The sequence below is a fragment of the Lissotriton vulgaris genome, chromosome 9 (genome assembly GCF_964263255.1).
Source record: "Lissotriton vulgaris chromosome 9, aLisVul1.2, whole genome shotgun sequence".
NCBI classification, from domain to species: Eukaryota; Metazoa; Chordata; class Amphibia; order Caudata; family Salamandridae; genus Lissotriton; species Lissotriton vulgaris.
The window spans coordinates 80,332,387-80,345,974 of NC_141697.1; the positions used below are offsets into that span (position 1 = coordinate 80,332,387).

A 13,588-nucleotide genomic window follows, 5' to 3' on the forward strand; every position below is an offset into this window, starting at 1 on the left:
TGATTATAACTCCCAGCAGCCATTTGGTTCCCAAAGACCTGGAGCCATTTTAAAGAAGTTCAGCATCTGGCCTCTCCCTCTCACTGTCACTCTTCAGTATTAAGGATTTTTCTGATGTGCTTTACATGTTGCAAGTATCCAAACTACCATATAGTTATGGGCATATCCAGTGTGTGACGCTAACTCCCCCCTCTTATACAACTCACATGTGGAATACCATTATCTAGACATGTTTGTTACTCAGCATCACTTCTCATACATGAATTTCTGTTTCCATTGCATGTATTGGCCCACAAGTTACTTTCTACATAGTGTTCTTGGCAAACACCCCAAAAATATCTGAAGGTTTGTACAACTGGCATAAGCAACCCGCATGCTGTGGCCAAAGATATATATGAGTACTGGCAGTCACCCTTTTAAGTTGGTCTGTTATGTTTGTGATTGCGGCGGTCGGCAGTGATATCCTTGTGATACGTAAGTGTGTTGTGATTAGCGATGTCCCTCTTGATTACATCAGCGGAGACTCAGAAAATGCACATCGAGGTGTCACGTATTTAAGTTATCAGGAAAGCACTGACGGCCTGATTCACAAAGGTAAATTTACACTTGGTAGTAAGTCTACTCCCTGTATTAATGCGTGTGTATTTCTGCACACCTGGAGAAGCTACAGACAGGTCGGAGAACTCCGCACACATAAATATAGGCAGTGTGTATTCATAAAACTCCTCACGTGGTTTGTGAATTACATGTTATAGTATGTTTTGTAGTTCTACATAACGTACTACAAAGTGCAGTTTGTGAATCTGTCCCCGAGTATTTAAGTCTGTGTTGCTAATCAGCTTTCAGATTTGACCAGTTCTTTGTGTTTGAGTCGAAACCTTACTGATACCTTTATAGCATTTATTTTAATTAAATGTTAATGTTTGTATTATGCACAACAACTGTGTGGCACTGTTAAGCTTCATTTTACCTTGACACTGTGTTTTCTATAAAAGTCTGTCTGAAGAGAGTTGAGGCCATACTGAACACTCAGCTGCATGGCCACTTTTGGTTACACATTGTATTCTAACAATGTACATATGTATGGACAATAATGAGGATATTCTTATATGCCATAGTCCACTCACTCTATCTTCGGCATAGTGAGCAGGCTCTGCTGTTGTGCTTAAGATGTGTTGCAGAGGTGATACTTTAAATGTAAGCAGAACTAGAATTGAACTGAGAAGAACCAACGAGATAACTGAAGACATTGAGAACTGTAGGGACAGGAGACAGGGCCAACAGGAAAACACAGGCCCCTTCTAATAGTATTTCTCTGTATACAGCCCAGGTACCACAGTTAGTGTAGTTGCAAGTGAAATATAATATTACACATGTCTTATCAAAGTGTGATTGTAAGGAACCCTCCAAGCAGACTCAATACAGCATGTTAGAATATTTGTCAATGTTCTGTGGCAAAGCTCCAGGAAAATCTTGCCTGGGGGCAGTAAAGACTCCTTAAATTATCCTTAACTCATTCTTAGGTCGTGTGGGGCATGTTCAAGACTTACTCTGAGGGAAGTGCTGGAGGGTTTGGGGAAGGAACCAACAATTGTAATAAGCCATACCATGAAAGAATAAACAAGCACTGGCAATGCGAACAGGCCTGGTTTTAAAGAAATGTTGTATGGCAATGTGAAGCATTCCAAGTAAATAGCATGGGAATGGATATTTATTTGTGAGAAAGCATCAAATTGTAAAATAATATTGGTATAGTTTAAAAGGTCAGGTGACAGTTGCACTTTCAAGCCAGACCTAAACATCCATGTGAGTGAATGACTGCCTTCCTCCCATCTGTGCTGCTGCCGAAGAAAAGCACCATGAAATAATGTAGCCATCTAAGACACTTTGATAATATTACAATGTCATGTGTGTGCCCCTGAAAGTTCAAGCTCAGGCAGCTGGATAAATAAACAAAATTATCACAGCTGTGTGGAGGGTGAGCACTCTTTTTGTGGGAGGATCCAACTTCTGACCAATCTAAATGTACTCCTGGCTCCCAGCATGTGGGCGGAGCTAAACCCCTGTGCTAGTGATGTTCATATAATGGGCTGGCGATAGCTGCGCTATCAATCCGACAATAAAAAGGCACAAGACAAATGTATGAAATTTGAAAATATATTCACAAGCGAAAACATTCAAACAAATTCAAGTTATGACAGTGGGAGCATCCATTCACATGGAAGTCTTTGGTAGTAAATGTTTGTAATTTGTATAGCTTGATAATTGATTCCCATTAAGCTATACCAATTGCAAACATTTTGCAAGTGTAGAGTGGCATTTGCAGCAACTTGATTGCCTTGAAGTATGTACAGCTATGGGCTCATTTTTAAAATCCGCAATACGCTCCTCAGCGTAACGATCCTTTAATCTGATCTTTGTTTTAAAGATTGATACCGTATGTTCTAAATGTTTAACATTTTTATGGTGCAATATGTATTTACGATCTTAATGGTTTACATGGTGTTTTTATATGTATGCATTTATATATTTTGTGATCTGCTTTTAAGTGATCAAATAAAGATTATTGATTGATTGATTGAGTCCCATTAACTGGGTCCAGATGGGGGCTTTTAGGAGGCTTTAGGGCGCAATGAGGATAATCTGCTAGTGATGTGGGCTCCTGAGTAAGAGCCTGAGGCTAGTGAGGGAATTTAACCTTCAGATTTAGGCTCTGGCCTGAGGGAACATTTAGTCTAGCTTCCATGATTGTTGGCACTGTGTGTACTGGCGTTCACGGCTACAGATACCCTTTGTTTGAGGTCAGGATGAAGAATTAAAGTTGCAGACAAAACAATTAGGTGCTGGAAAGTACCGATTGGTGCGTACAGGGTCATCAGAATGAGTTGGGGTTTCTTGAAGTCAGTTCTTCTCCTGTTCATTTTTTTCGGAGCTTGGACACACACATGCTTCAATCCCGGTGGGATCGAGCAAAACAGGGGTACATAGACTAATTATTTACACAAATTATTCCATAGAATGTACTGCATATTGAATATAAGTCTTGGCTTCAGTAATCTGTTTTATGTTTTTCCTACTAAATGTAATGGAAGAAATCCAATGCCGTTGTACGGTTATGTCAGAAAGCTAAACCGAAGATTATTCAAGCATTATTTCTTTGTGCAAATTTACAATGGATACGTATAATCAAAGTTCTCAGGCATTCAAGCCAAATCTAGTGAATTATTGTTTTGGTCATGCATTAGCACACACCATCTGAATAGCACTGGACCACACTCTAGTTACCAGTGTAATAAATACAAGAGGAAAGGGTTGGGCCACTCAATAGAATTAACAAAGAATAAGGCAGATTTTCAGGCCTTAGACCTCAGCGGTACACAAAACAGAGGTGTAGAATAGTTTGTGATTCACGCAGCTCAGAGGGGATCCTTATAGCAGCATTGAGATACAGAAGAAAGATCAGTGATTTATTACAATAAAGTTACTGTATGCGCACTAATGTCTAAGTTGTATTAGCTAATCCTTAAAGAAAGGATGCTGATTAACTTTCACAGTCAGTATTTGTAAAGTTGTCTATATTAACTATATTGAAGATGAGAGAATGGCACAGACCTACAGGTTATGGCATCTTCATCTGCCAGTATTCAAAGTGATTTTATTATTCACATTTTGTTATAAACTCTATTATTATAAATTTAAAGTGATTCTAGGAACTCTTTTAGAGCAAATATAGAGTATGGGCCGACAGTCCAAAGCAGGAGCAAGGAGTGAATCGATCAGACTTCTTTCAGCTTCTGTTTCTCAACAAAATCTCATTATAAACATAAATATTTATCAATTGTAATATATTCTATTACAAAGTCATGAATCTACTTGTAAATTTGCTGAAGAAAAGCCCAAGCCCCTGATACTAGGTGTGCCATATTTCACGCAGTGAGGATTATATTTTTCAGAGTCATGGGTCTTGTGGTCAGCAAGGCTTGGACACTTCAGAACAGGAACCCCCTGGATTTTGTCCAACAGGTCTGCTTGCCAAGCTTCAAGAAGATTAAGATGACTGGTCCCTTTTATATGAGTTTCAATCCAAGTAAATATTGTTGTGAAACCCATTGCAAGTCAATGTATGGTTTCAATCGTAAATTGGTTCACGGTTCTCAATAAGCCTCGATTAGTTGTCCTTGTATTACACTTGGAGAAAGATTTTGTCCAAATAATATATGCGCCAAAAGTCATGAACGTGAGTTTTTTTTGTACAACAGTTGTTACCCTCGTAAACAAAAACAGAGCCTGAGGCGGAGCTTTCTCGTACATCTCCAAAGTGTGGAACGACCTCCCACGTCAGAGCCTCCGCATTGCTTCTTGAGTTTCGCAAGAAGTTGAAGACCTAGCTCTTCAAATAAGCCCCAGGATACTGCCGGCTATCAACCTGCTAAGCATCCAGATACCCTACAGTGAGATTGGCGAGCACTACAACTAGACATAACACAAAATATGGCAAATAAATGTAATTGGTTTACATACAAACATGCCTCCAAAAGATGGAAGCAATTCACTTAAGCTTTGAGGGAATTAATTGATTTTTTCAGTATTGGACAAATTGAATATTTGTACTTGGCGTCAAGAAATTGAGTTCTTTTTCCCCAACTATAAGTCTCTCCTATATTGATTGCAGACTCAGCGAAAGACAGTGGAGAATTTTAAAATACATTTCGGCTACTGAGACCTCTAGATAGATGCTACTTTTGAATTTGAAACCCAAGAGGGAAATCTACCTTATTGCCTCAGAGGAACACTTAGAGGCAATGCAAAATATACATCAGCTTCTGCTACATGGCAAGAGGTCTCCAGTGAAGAAGAAATACTTTTCTGTAGTTCCCCAGACAAACTATTTTTCCTGCCAATACTGGAGAATTTAACTTTTTGTTGAGATTTTACCCTCATCTGCCATGATATTCAGAATAAACCACTAGTAGAAAGGTGACCTCCCCTTAAGAGCAATGTATACATTTGAGTTCCAATTACAAGTTGTATTTGGAGAAAATTGTCCAAGTGAAATTCTGCTCTGCACAATTATCAGTAGGCCGGTGTTCCCATACCTGATTTTCCAGGTTGTAGGAACACCAGCCACTGTTGTTACTATTTGGAAAAAATGGGCCGGCGCTGTTATTCCCTGTTTCTTGGAGTCTAACTTTTACCTACATGGGATTCTATGTGGATAATCCTTCTGGTATCAGTAATTCCTGTCGCCCGGAATCTCCTTGTGGAATTCCGCATTACTTGTAATCCAGCCCTTGTTGATAGTCTCACACGATGACTCCAAGTCACCTGGGACACAGTGCTCCTGCTCCAAGTTTTTCTTTTACAAACCCAATGGGCTCTGGTACTTTCATCCACTTGGTTCAAGTCAGGTGAGCCAGGGCTCCAACTTCCATAATGTATGTGGGATGTAAATAAAATCCTAGGACCTGAGTTTTGTATTTTCGGGTGTCACAGAGTCATCAGGTAACACTAACATTACAAAAATGTTTTAAAAAGACATCAGCCAGTTTCTCAGTGGATTGGCAAGTGCCCTCCATGCCCATTCAACATCTGGCTTTCTGTGCTGATAACACAAAAAAGAACACAAGAAGTTGTAGAACTTGCTTTGTAGATTAACATTTTTGACAAATCCATTTGTTTTTTTATTTATAAATGTAAACATATAGCCACTGACTTTAACTAAACTTACCTTGTATACTCACATGGTACTTTATTCTACCTTCTCAGTTTGAGCTGTTTCTTTAGGCGCTTTTTAAATCGCGCACATGGCGATATTTAAATGAAGCCTCATTGGTGCCGGATTCTTTCCTTAATTTCCTGTTGGTTGGCAGCAGCCCCACTCTGCTGCCCCCTGTGCCTGACTTTCATGATTGTGAACGTTATCACCCCGCTGCTGTTCACGGGCTGTTCCCTCTGTGCAGGCGCGGCTGTAGTCACAACTGCTTGCGCGGTCTGCACCAACAGGCTCTACAGAGATTTGAAATTTAAGAAGTGAGAGGATATTGCAACTCAAGGAAATCTGGCACCCTCAGCAAGGCTACATTTCGCTGTCACCCCTTCCCTGGCATTGGGACCACATTTGACTTTTGTAGGGTAAATCTTGAGCACTCTTGCTGGTGGCTGACATGTTGCCTACTTGCTTGGCCTTACCCCAGCAGCGGTCTTGCCTTTTACTTACTGGGAGTGGTTTTGATTGCATTCTCAATTTGTCTGATAGACCTAAAGAGTTTTTATGTCAAGGGAATTTTGATTCGACTCTAGAATTATGACTAGGCTCCTTGTTTTATGGTATTTTTCTATTTTTACATTTCCGTCTGTATTTATCCATATTTCTTTTTTTACCATCTTATTGATATTTATCCATATTTATTTTATCCCTTGAGTATAAATGGAGTTGTAAAATGGTATATTTCCATATTTATTTAACATGTTAAATGAGCGCTCGTATGTGGATACCTGTCGCGGTTTAGCAAATTAAGCAGTCACATGTATTGTATTGTAATTGCATTTGAATAGCGCTTACTACCCCTGACGAGGCATCGAGGCGCATTTTTCAGCAAGTAGCACGCTACTCCAGGACCCATAGAGAAATAGTGTTGAATTAGTATAGTGAAACATGCAAGTAAATGTAACATGTAGCAAAGTACGTGCATATTAGCGTTATCCTACAAATAAATGTTAACATGTACCTGTATTTAAGGACATCTCATCCTGTTTTCCATGCTATCTGCTCAGTTCTTGCCTGGCATTCTTGAAAGACCCCATGGAGAGTCTCCCACAAGAAGCACCCTTTTCAGTATTTTTTCACCATTAAAAATAAATACAGACAGGAAGCACATTGTTTTCTGTCTGTATTTATCTGTAAATATCCGTAAAAACAGAAAACAGGGAGCCTTAATTATGACAGACAATATGTGAGTACAGGAACTCATGACTGTGGTCAGTCTAGACATCTTCATAAATAAGGAACTGCTTCTTCAGGAAGTAGGGTCCTCTGGGATTCCTCCTGCTTCTGATAGGCCCGCTCAGAGATTGCTGGTGGCAAATCTTCCATGAGAGGAGAGCAGAACTATGCAGTAGGGCTTGGGTATGCCACCTTCGACACCCTGGCAGACCCCAGACCCTTTTGAAGTCTGGACCAGACAGGCATTTTGCAGATTCCTGAAGGCGGTCCATGTTGTCGGGCAGAACCTAGGTAGCTCAGGTGGTTGGCGTACTCTGGGCTCAGCTTACCTCTCCCAAAGTTGACCTGACATAGTGTGGCATAGCACGCGGTAGAGACTTAGAACACGGGCATTAACTCGGATGATGATGTGTGTCACGTGACCTGGAACAGTATTCTAGAATATTTTGTGTATATTGCATTATTTTCATTTATTTGGCTTTCATCTCTAACATTAATTGCCACTTACAAAAATCAGTGAGTGGGTACAAAAAATAGTATGTAGGGAAAAGTAAACTGGTTCTGTTTTTGTGCTTGTGGGAGTGGGCATATGTAGGATGTGGCCCAGCGGCCAGAGCTGGCGACTCGGGAGCTGAGGATCCGGGTTCGTGTCTGGGCATTGGCTCAACGTCCTGTGATTCTGGGCAAATCACTTAATCTCCCTGTGCCCAGGTACAGCGCCTGGATACCTTCACGGGGATAAGTTGAGCTTTATACATGTATACATTTAAATGTATTCATTCCCTAATCATGAGTCCTGAGATCATGCGGGAGGTACGATTTTTTTTATATATAAGCAGAGAGTTTATTTATGAATTTGTAAAAGCAAATCAAATACACACATTGCCACAACATGCCTGAAACTAATCTCTAGATATTATTTGGGAAGCTGGATAAAGATCCCCTGGTGGCAGATGGTGGGAGTAAAATCGAAGGCCTTTATTTGTCACATTACTAACAAGGGTGTATGGTTCATTCAGAGATGGACTAGATATATGAACTGAGATGCGATTATTGGGCCAGACATTTTTCTTCTATCAGGTGCAAATTGTATTCACCAACTACAAGTGGTTTTTAGCAGCAGTATTTGGGTTTGTGGACATTAAACAGTATATACAGCTCGGAAAATTGATGATGTTAATGTAAAACTCCACTTCAATTTAGTATACACATTTAGACCACAATAAAGTGTGTAAGGATGCACCTGGAATTAATTGGAATTTTTGCCATATCAGTTTATTAGATGTTCAAAAACCTGTAAGTGACCAACTGCAACCAGTTGAAGCCATTTGTAACTGGTCAACAGAAAGTTGAATCAGAGGATAACAGAAGTGAGCAACTAAAAATGCCAGGTTTCATTTTGGCTGACTGTACAATTGACGTGAGTGAACAGAAACTTTTTGAATCACTTATAAGTTTGTGTTTCTTATGAAACTTCCTTAAAGTACCTTTAGGGTCTACTGCTCTTGACTTAAAAAACGTTCTGTCTGATTTTTGAAATGTGAAAGGTTTAAAACAGCTCAGTGGCCTGAGTGTTCATTGTTGATAAGTTCAATATTATAGTGTTTCTTTACATTTATTGGTTGAAAGCTCACACATCTTCTTAATCACTTCACAGTGGATGGTTGGGACAGAACAGATCAAGAAAGAAAATGAGGGCATAGATGGTTTTTAAGGGCATAGGTGGCATGGATTGGGATGGCCTCACACCCTTTCGATCGGCTCCTGGTCAGATGGTGGGCAGGAGAGAATTCAAAGGGAAGAGCCTTGGTAGTTAATAGATCTCTACTCCATACTTCTTGTACTTACGCCATCTCTGGTTTCAAGAATTTTCAGAGCGCCAAGAAACTGACATTTTACTTATCGCAAAAATACCTTTTTTACCATTTTTTGCAGTCTGGCGCCTTCTTATAGCCATATTTGATGCTGCAGTAAGGCGGGTACTGGCAGTAGCCTTGAACTAGTACTGACTTGATTGAAGGACAGTAGTTTTTGAGAAGCCAACTTTAGGAATCTGCTCAGCATGTAGCATAGTAAGGAGCCAATCGAATATCCAAGTGCTGGGCCATAGGTCGCTTTGTACTTTTAACAAAGTGTGTTCATCTCAGGACATTTGACTGGGATCTAGCGCATGGATCGCAGCGCAGTGGTGAGGTGGTGCCAGTGCATGAGTCTGAAGATGAGATGGAGGGCCTTGTCCGGAAGCACCTGAAACTTTATTTGTGCATGATTTGCTAAGCCTTTGTAAATAACATTATAATTTTTGATCACTGCAAGCATAAGTGCTATCTTCAGAGGCAGTGCTAGACGGGAAACGTCGTTTACAATGCGGTCGTTGCATCGCAATGCCATTACATCGCGTTTTTTACAATGCAAGTCGTTACATCGACTTGCGCTGGATGGCGCTCTACGACAAGGAATAGTATAATTTACTATCCAACACCTTCCCTACTGTATGTAGACTGGAGTTGGAATAGTGAATTATACTACTCCTAAGTCCAGCGCCCTCCAACGCAAGTCATTGTAACGACTTGCTTTGTAAAAACCGCAATGTAATGGCATGCGATGTATTACCATGCGTTGTAATGTCATACAACCGTGCTAGACAGGGTACAAACCCATCCAGGGCATTAGTTGGTGCAAGCCAGAGGTCAAATATAAATTCCTGGTTGTGGATCTGATTTCTTGGGAGTGAGTGTTGGGCGAAAGAGTGGGGACCATGTATGGGGGAAGGTATGGCGCCCCAGCGTGGATTAGGATTTTGTACCTGGAAGCACTTAAGCATAGGGCCTTCCGACGCAATAGTTGAATCTGTTTAGTGACCTAGTTACACACTGCATGGCCACACGTAAATTAGTGGAGCCTGTCTTGAGCCACTGGGTGGTTGTATCAACTCCATTGTACGCTCTGTGCCTCACACTCAAAGCATGAATGTTCAGGCATACCAAGTGACTAAACATTAGTCTGCTAATCCGGCCCAATGTACACTGTACATTGTGTGCACTAAATTGTTCCTGCAAATGTTTCTTTTGTTGCAATAGTCTCGTAGACAGGCAAGTGATCCCATTTCAGAAATTTGAACTGAAGTTCCCCGACACCGCATATCTAGTTATAATTACAGATAACCTGCTTTATTGTACTCCAAAGTAGAGGGCGCGACAAATGGGATGACTATTTGATGAACACAGTCTGCGTTCCCTGTCCCACACAAAGGTACCTCTATGGACATTGTAAGCTACTGACTCATTGTGTTTGCTTTGCTTCCATTTTTGTGAAGGTTCGTTTACTGTCACCAACACTTGACACGCATTGTGGATAATTGACCGTATCGTCTGATATCTTGTCGAACAGTTCTCCGCAGCAAGCTTGGGCTTGCCCTGGGACTTTTGATGTTTGCTGGTGTGCTTTGTTTGAGTCCAGTAAGAGCCCAGTGGACAAACATCATGCAGAGTGGAGCGCCCAAGTCTGCCAACCATTGTGGATTAACCATTGTGTTGTGGTATCCAAGGGTTCCGTTGAGGAGCGGCTGGTCAGGGTGGCGCGCCCGAACATTGTGGCTTCTTCTGTCCCTTCTGCACTGTTAATGTTTACAAGACTTCAACTAGACCTAGGACACTGGAGATGATTGATACCTTGGCAAACGAGTTAATGGGCAGATCTGTGCAATCAGCTGGGTGGTATGTCACAATATTAATCACCAAAATAATGACCTCCCCTACAGATGTTGACCCCCCCAAACAATATCGACTTCCACAACATCAAGGTGGGCATAGATAGGGTAGTATGGATTTACTATTTAAACTCCACATATCACCTTGATGGTATAGTGCACATTGATATTTTAGTGTGTATATTGTGACTTCACACCATCAGCTGTGATTTGTTTCAGTTGGGTTCTGTGGCAGCGCCAAGAGGTCTTTTTTCGGAAGTCGTTCTCTTTCTATTTTTTTGTCATATATTTATTCGTTTTACAAGAGTTACAATAGGCTTGCAAACAGTGTTGTACCAGCTGGTAAACATTGATGCGTAACAGTTATTGTCAAATCGTACACAGTATAACGAGAACAGGAAACGCGAGCGAGAGCTCCATATTGAGGGACTCTGCTGGTTGTTGGAAACTCCCCGAGGTGACCGAGGCCTGTGCCCCTTCTTCAGTTGAGTGCGACAGTGCACGGGACAAGGATGTCCGGAAGAGGAGGATCGAGGAAGGGAGACCGTACCCTGCCGGACATGCTTAGCAGGGCCCAGCAACAGCGGGACAGGGCGCAACCGTCACCGGGATCTTCCCGGGCCACAGCGGACGTGACCGGGGGAGAGCCCCCTGTCACGAGATCCTTCATGGAGGAACTGTTCAGCTCACTTAAGGACGACTTCCAGACGCTGAAGCAGGAGGTGGCCAGTGAGGTACGCGAGGTCCGCAGAGAGGTGGAGGGCCTTGGTGAGCGGATAGAGACGGTGGAGACAGCGGCCCAACGCCGGGACGACGAGATTGTCCACTTGCAACAGGACGTTCTCCGTCTCCGGGAGCAATGTGTTGAACTCCAGGCCCACACCGAGGACCTAGAGAACAGGTCGAGGCGGAATAATATAAGGGTACGGGGTGTACCGTCTGCAGACGAGGGGACGGACCTGGTGGGCTATCTGCAAGATTTGTTCCGGGAGATACTAGGAGAGGCCGCGGACTTTCCTATCCGCATTGATAGGGCCCACAGAGTTGGCCGACAGCGTCAGTCGGCGGCGCCTCCGCCAGACATCTTAGCCTTCCTACCTGACTTCCCGCTGAAGGAGCGTATCATGTCCGAAGCCCGCAGGAAACAACCACTGACTTTCCGAGAGCGGCCCTTGGCGCTGTATCAGGACCTGTCCGCCATCACATTGCAGAAGCGCAGGTCCTTCAAGATTGCAACCGATTTCCTGCGTGAACATGAGACGCCGTACTCCTGCGGGCATCCCTTCCGTTTGATATTTCGTTGGAACGGGGTGCTTCACCAGCTGCGCTCCTTGCAGGATATTTGCGGTGTCTTGGGGCTCACGGCTACGGAGGAGATTGGAGCAACGCCGACTTGGAGGCGTTCAGACAGAGGAGGTCGGCGGAGGTCGGCGAGAAGACGATCGGCGGCAAGCGCTGGGCGGCCTGACTCGCCCACCATCAGAGCAGACATGGCCAGTGCCCTGAGAGAGGCGGCCAGGGACTCGGCCGCCTCGAACGGTGTGGCCTTGACGGCCTAGACTCACTCCGGGGGGAGATGGACACAGCTTCTTCGATGCCAGGTTCGGGGGCTGGAGGGAGGGTCGGGGGGAACGGGGGGAAGTGAGTGGCCGGACGTCCACTTTTACTACTTTCTACGGACTTGTCCATTTTGGGACTTGACTGGGACAATGGGTTGTTTGAGTTGGTATTTGGCTAGTTGCCATTGGTTTGTTTGGGGAGGGGTTGGGAGTTGTTCAGGGGTTGGGAAAGAACCGTCCGATGTTGCCTGTGTTCACGCTTGGCCTACTTTTGCCTGTCCCGCGCTGCTGCCCTGCACCCCCCCCCCCCCCTCCAGTTGCCTGCCCGCGGCATAGCGTCCCCGGTCTCTGGTAGACATGTCGTCCCTGAAGGTGGTGACCCTTAATGTTAAGGGCCTGAATAATCCTGTTAAGCGCAGGGCGATTTTGTCTCTGCTTGAGGGGACGCAGGCTGATATCTGCTTCTTGCAAGAGACCCACTTGTTGTCCCGTTACTGCCATAGACTGCGCTCTGCTAAGTTTCCCACCCAGTTTTTCTCCTCTGCGGCGTCCAAAACTGCGGGGGTGGCCATTCTCATAGCGAGCTCCTTTAAGGGGGAGGTGTTGTATAAATATGCTGAACAGAAGGGCAGGCTTTTGGCATACCGCCTCCGCCTGGGGGGCATATCGTTTACTATTGGCTCCTTATATAGCCCGAATGATCATCAGGAACGCTTTTTGGATTCAGTGCTGGTGGATGTCACTGCCTCCCCCGATCGTCATGTTATTCTAGGGGGTGACCTCAATATAGTCTTCGATTCGGCATTAGATAGGTCGGCGCAGCGGTTCCCGCAGACTGGGGAACTTTCCCAAGCCGGGAAGGCCCGAATCGCTGACATGGATTTGCACGACCTCTGGCGCTCACTCCACCCTGCGGACAGGGACTACTCCTATTATTCGCATGCGCACCGGACCTACGCACGGTTGGACTATCTTTTGGTTAGTGGACCGATGCGCTCCGCTGCCACGGCGGCGGACATTGGGGTCCTGACTTTGTCTGATCATGCGCCGGTCGTGGGTGCGTTTGCGTGGCCGGCGACCTCCCCCTCTCGGGGGGTGTGGCGCCTCAGGGACACCCTTCTGCACAAGAAATCAGTTGTGAAACATATTGAGGAGGCCTTGAATCTCTGAACTCACTTCTGGATAGGACTAAATCGGCCTCCCCCCTCGATCCGATACCACTTAAGAAATTGAAAGAGTGCAGAAATTGCCTTCTTCCTCCCTTGCTTGAGGTCCTAAATAAGGCTATTACTCAAGGTTCTTTTCCTCCGATTTGGAAGAAGGCAATTGTGAAACCTCTGCTTAAGAAGCTGACTCTGGATCCGGCCATGCTGAAAA

General features: G+C 43.9%; 1 protein-coding gene across 1 annotated transcript in view; it reads left to right on the forward strand.

The window, feature by feature from the left end:
* The window catches only part of LOC147689637 (stAR-related lipid transfer protein 9-like), a 574,886-nt gene that overhangs the window by 168,044 nt on the left and 393,254 nt on the right, over positions 1-13,588 (forward strand). The gene's annotated exons all lie outside the window — the stretch shown is intronic.